We start from the raw sequence: 6,826 nt of genomic DNA, 5'->3' as shown, positions 1-6,826 counted from the left end.
GGTTGGGGAGTGGCGCACGCTTTGAACTGGGAGTGGAGCTCTTTGGCAATGTGGTTAAGATGTAGTGCAAAGAATCAAGTTCTGGTTCTAGATCGATGATGACTTGGGTGTTTCGTCAGATTATTAATAATCGTAATCACAAGGGCGTGATAGATAGATAGATAGATAGATAGATAGATAGATAGATAGATAGATAGATAGATAGATAGATAGATAGATAGATAGATAGATACAGTGGGTGTCGCATTCAACGAGGTTTCTTATTGTCCTCGTTGGATCCGACCTCTCCTTGAACGTGACTATGGCTAAAGAAAAGAAAGGAGACAAATTATTATATTACACGACTAACCAATACTAACAAGTAAAACAGTTGTTCCCCCTGAAGACGAAAATCTCAAACAGAATCAGTGTGCGCGTGTTTAAGTTGTGTTCTGGCCGTCATTTCTGAATTTTAATTTTTTTTTTCTGGAACACTTCTCGTGTGGAAACATACCCTCTCACATCTAAGCCTAAATCTACATAAAGTAAAGGCGGAAGCTTGGATTTTTTTTATCAGGGGAAGAGAAGAAAATTGAAAATTAAAGGTCTCGATCTAGATAATAAAAAATCTACACCTATACCCACCCAGAGTTCCTCCAGTTTCACACAGCCCGCATCGCGTTCCCACCACCCCGTCCCATCCCTACCGTTGGCTAACCCTCGCCCATCCTCTTTACTTTGGGACCCATATTATTAGAAGGCACACTAGATCTAGCAACACAATGGGTTAGGAATCGAGGATGGGCCTTGTGCTTCACGTGAGATGGAGAGGAAGGAGAAAAATTCTTCGCTTTTGGGGCCGCTAATTGCTTTCATTTCATTATCGCGACCGCGTTGAAAGCGACTTCAGTCTGTTTGCAACCTCGTTGAAGCTGACGTACATTTACAATAAAGAGATATACAGGAAACAAATCGGGGATTAAGGATTGCCTCGTTGGAGCCGACTTTTCGTTGAATGCCACACGTCCACTGTATGCTTGAAACAATTGATAGGTAGTGAACAAAGGGAAAATGTGGTCTAGTGATAGGCTACAAGGTCTGCCTTTCAAGTGTAAGGTACCATGGCAGGCTCGAACTCGGTTCGTGCCGGCAAGTCCAATCTTCTTCTTCTTCTTCTTCTTCTTCTCTAGCTTTTCTTCGTTTGATAGTCTTTTTTTTTTTTTTAAAGTGGAGTTTCTCCACACCCCCGATCTTAAGGTAAATACAAGCGAGCATCCAGTTTTTCGGATAAGGACGACAAGTCTTAAGGGGAGACGTACACTCCAGGAAACATTTTCTAAACCAATGACTTTTATTCACTTTCATGTAATTGTGCAAGAAATTCATAGGTAAATAGGATGTACTAGGGGTGAATTTGTTGGATTTTTTCCCTGAAAAATGGGTCTCTTTGGCGGCCATCTTGGATTTTCAAACCAGTTTCTTAGTGCACAAGAATTTCATAGTAAATATTGAATTATCAGCCTGAAATTTGGCATACAAGTACAAACCTATATGAACTGGGGATCCGTGTGAGGATTTTGACCTATCTTTAAAACGAAAAATGTGAGCCCAAAGTCATTGGACCCCCCAGAGTCAGTTTACGAAATTTGGGTACAAGTTACCAATATTTCCTAATTCCCTTACACAGATCACCAGAATCGATCTTAAAGCACCTGTACGCCAAATTTGAAGCTTCTAGCTTCGGTAGTTTTTGAAAACTCCTTGCACCCAGGAAGTCACATAATAATTAATATGTCAAAAAGTAGATTTTAAGAAAAACAGAAAAAACAGGGATTTTAAAAAGGATTTTTAGAGCAATTTGACCTTTTCAAACGCCCTTGTAGGTCATTTCGGGTGTTTTTTCAACAGTTTCTTCATTGTGACCCGATAGAACAGATCATGTCAAAGGAAGTTTTTCCGCAAAAAAACAAAAGTTGGATGGTTTGAAAAAATTTATCGATATTGCCTGGGATCGCCGACCCGGGTCTTCCCTTAACATGGAGATCCCGTGTACATATCACACACACACACACACACACACACACACACACACACACACACACACTAAAATACAGACGTCATATCACCGGGCACTCACAGTGACAAGAATTTTCATACTGAAAAGTCAAATGAGAAACTTTATTCAGAATAATACAAAAATTTAATTTACTGAATTAAGAATAGTCTCAAATCTTAGAACATTCCAGAGCATTGAAAAACATTCCAGACAGTAAGAGAATAGATCTACATTTCTTCACTCTGAAACAAAACATGGATAAATATTGGTATAAAATATGACTTTCATGACATACCACAATGATCACGATGAGAAAAATACCTCTAGAAAAGGAGCAAGTGAGCTTGGGGGTTACCATACTTTTGACAAATTCATGGAAAGTCTGAAACATTAGAGTAGAACTTTTGAAAGGCAGAGAGATGAGTACGAACAGACATATTGGCAGCCACATGTAGAAACACAGAGACATAAAAACAGCCATATTAAGCAAGAACACAGACATATTGACAGCAGTGACATGTAAGAACACAGACATATTGACGGTGACATGTAAGAATACAGACATATTGACAGCAGTGACATGTAAGAACACAGACATATTGACTGTGACATGTAAGAACACACACAGACATATTGACAGTGACAAGTAAAAACACAGACATATTGACAGCAGTGACATGTAAAAACACAGACATATTGACTATGACATGTAAAAACATAGACATATTGACAGTGACATTTAAAAACATAGACATATTGACTAAAAACATAGACATATTGACTGTGACATGTAACAACATAGACATATTGACTGTGACATGTAAGAACATAGACATATTGACTGTGACATGTAAAACCATAGACATATTGACTGTGACATGTAAAAACATAGACATATTGACAGTGACATGTAAAAACACAGACATATTGACTGTGACATGTAAAAACATAGACATATTGACAGTGACATCATGTCGGAACACAATGACAACATGTACACAAAGTGCAACAGACATGTGGTGTTGAAGAAAGGAACACAGACACAAGGACAAACTGGAATAAGTTCAAGTTATTGTGAGGAACATGGACAACGGAACAGTTATTTTGTACTAGGATGCAAGGAAAAAGTAAGACAGAAAAATGGAAACAACGGAGGGAAAGAACAGAATGAGAGAACAGAAGTGGGACCTACTAGTGGTGCCCTCCACCCACTATGGAATGCCACTCAGCGTATCCTCATACAAAAGAACAAAAATTTCCCACCAAATGAGACAGAAAGAAAAGACACAAAGTACTGCAGAATTTTCGATAATATATTATGTAAGCAAAATAGAGCAGATCATACTTCTCAATAATAATAATTATGTATGGAAAAAAAACCCAGACCTACTTCTCGTTGATATATATGTAAACAAAAAATCCAAACTTCTCAATAATATATTATGTAATCCAACAAAATTCTCCATAATATATCTATTTTGTATGAAAAAAAGCACCCGAGGATATTACTGTCTACTTCTTTGATATTGAAGTGAACACAATAGCAGATAGGACTAGCTTTGTATAATTAAAGCAAATAGCACAAACACAACAATCATTACCCAATGGCATATAATGTGTAATAATAATAAAAAATATATAAAGCAAATTTGTGGGACCCCTAAAGTTGGAAGAAGGCTACATTACAAGTTTTATTTTCCTGTGAAAAATCTTTGTCAGTAATGAGCTTTTCCGGGGAAAACTCAGCCTCTCTCTTTCTACATGTTCACATACTCAAACTTGTCCGAAAAATGGGGTGATTACTGGGGATGTACATTTCCACATTATGTCAGATGCTATCGACTTTAATCTGATCCATCAGTTTTGCTAGCCCCATTCAAATTCAGGTTTCAATTTGCAAAATTTCAGAAATAATTCTCCCATCCCAAGCATTTCTGATTTTTTTTTTTTTCACTAACCATAGGAAACTGATTTGAGGGGAGCAGATATAAAATCTTAAGCAGAAAGAACATATTATTTATATTAATTTTTTTTTTGTTTATGAGATTCAAAAACATACAAATGTAAGCAAATATAAATAACTGAGAAACAGAACAATTATGTCTTTTGATCTGTTCATAAAGAATCAGAAATGTAAGAGATTACTAAATACCAAATAAACCACTCAAACATCCTTCCAATGGACACAGCAAGACCATGAAGAAACAATTATGACATCATGACACGCGTTGATTGAAAAAGTCAGACATAAGAGAAGAAACTATTTTACTATTACACCCGTTGACACAGCAAGACACTGAGGAAATCATCACAGGTCTTGACACAACAAGATAAGAGAAGAAGTCATTGCAGGCAAGGTAAGACAGTTAACACAACAACATGAGAGAAGAAACTATTCTATGATCACATTCCAACACATAGGGGAAGAGAAACTATTCCATGATCCCATTCCAACATATGAGAGTAGAAACTATACCATCAAAATCACATTCCAACATATGAGAGTAGAAACCATACCACCAAAATCACATTCCAACACATAAGAGAAGAAACTATTCCATGATCACAAATGTAGACACAATAACACATAAGAGACAAACTTATTCCATGATCACCAGTCTTGAAACGGCACGACATAAGAGAAAAAAACTATTCGAATCTCATACGTTTTGACACAACAGGAAAGAAGAGAAAAAAAACCTATTCAATTATCACAAATTGGATACAACAAGAAAAGAGAAAAAAACAACAAAACAACCATTCCCTAATCACACAAGAGTTGACACAACAAAACAATACAAAGAAAAACCACTCAAGATTACACATCTTGAGCTTCACACAAAACATCACAAGATCTCTAAGGCCATGAGATTTGAGCTCCAGGGTGAGTGATCTCCCCTTCCACAACAGAGCAGGGACATTGGAGGTAGGGCTGTACATGGCACTTGGCTACAAACACAGCAACAGGACAGATCCAGTACCGCATGCATTGCGTAATTTTTGTATTACAATGGTGAAAGTCGTTATCATAATATGCCAAACACAAAGCGTATTTCTTGTGTCATCATCTTTTAGCCATAGACATATGTTATACCTTATTTCTTGAATTACAACAGTGACAGTCATGAGCAGATGCTGTACACACTGTGTACTTCTTGTATTATTATAGTGCAGTGACAGTCATCATTATATGCCATATATTGCGCATTTCTTATTGTTGCTACTGTCACAGTCACCATCTTTAACCACAGATATAGCTTATTACTTGAATTACAACACTGACAATAGTCATCAAATGCTGTATGCCTTGCGTATTTCTTGTATGAAAATAGTGGCATCAGATGTCATACACATTGCGTAATTCTTGTATTAAAACAGTAACAGTTGTCATCAAATGTTGTACGCATTACGTGATAGTCGTCATCATATGCTACACACACATTGCATAATTCTAGAACTGCCACAGTGACAGTCATCATCAAATACTGTGAGCATTGCCTATTTCTTGTAATACAACAGTGACTGGCGTCATCATAAGCCACACATATTGTGTATTTTTCATATTACAACATTGAGAGTTGCCATCATATGCCACGAACATTGCATACTGCGTATTTAACTCATATTACAACAATGAGTCATCAACATCACCGTATGCACACATTGCACATTTCTCAAATATCAACAGTGAGAGTCGCCATCAAATGCCTCACATGTTGCATATTTCAACATGCATTGCTTATTTCTTGTACAACAAAGTTCTCAGCCCGAGGCATAAAACAAAGATTGGGGCAGGTGAGAGTCATTGCTTCTGGTAACCACATATAGATGTACATCAGTCAAATCATCACCATACCATTGATTTATACATGTATGTCACATGCCGGACAAATCAAAAGAGAAAACCCCAAACAAATTGCATAAAAATACACACCCGATCTAGTCATCATCATCATTGCCTTTCTCACCCTGCACCAGGGTATAGGCCTCGGACAAACAACTTCCACCGTTCTCTATCCTGGGCTAGCCTCTTGATGTTATTCCATGTCTTCCAACTTTTCTGTACATCGATTTCTGTGATTCTTCTCCAGGATTCACGAGGTCTTCCCCTTAATCTCTTACCCTGTGGGTTCCAATTCAAAATTTTCTTTGTTATGCAGCTGCCTGACTTCCTGAGAGTATGTCCAATCCATCACCACCGCCTTCTTCCTACCTCATCTCTGACTGGGATCTGTCTTGTTTTCCTTAACACTTCCCCATTGGTGACCTTGTCTGTCCATCTGATCCTCAGTAACTTTCTTGGACACCTGTTCAAGAAAACCTGGATCCTCTTTATACAAGTCTGTGATGCGTTCCATGTCTCACATCCATACAACAGGACAGACTTCACGTTTGAATAGAAAAATCCTCTTTGTTTGAAGAAAGATATCTCTGGTCTTCCAAATCCTATCCAAAGATATGAAAGCAGCCTGTGCTTTTCCAAAAATGCGGAACTTTATTTCAGCACCTGTTCCTCCCTCTCTGTCAATTATGCTCCCAAGATAGCAGAAGGATTCAACGTTTTCTAGTGCCTTTCCTTCTATTGTGAACTGCTCCTTTCGTTGTGCATCTGTCCTTAGGGCCTTTGACTTTCCGGGGTGGATCCTCAATCCAACAGACTCAGATAGGCTGTTTAATATTGAAGTCTTTGCTTACATCTGTGCCTGGGTGTGCGACAGAAGCGCCAAGTCGTCTGCAAAATCCAGATCGTCCAACTGTGTCCATGGTGTCCACGGTATACCATTTCTGTGT

This window comes from Aplysia californica, unplaced genomic scaffold, assembly GCF_000002075.1.
Source record: "Aplysia californica isolate F4 #8 unplaced genomic scaffold, AplCal3.0 scaffold00804, whole genome shotgun sequence".
In the NCBI taxonomy this organism is placed as follows: domain Eukaryota; kingdom Metazoa; phylum Mollusca; class Gastropoda; order Aplysiida; family Aplysiidae; genus Aplysia; species Aplysia californica.
The sequence above is the reverse complement of the archived record's forward strand: the minus strand, read 5'-3'. Positions refer to the sequence as shown.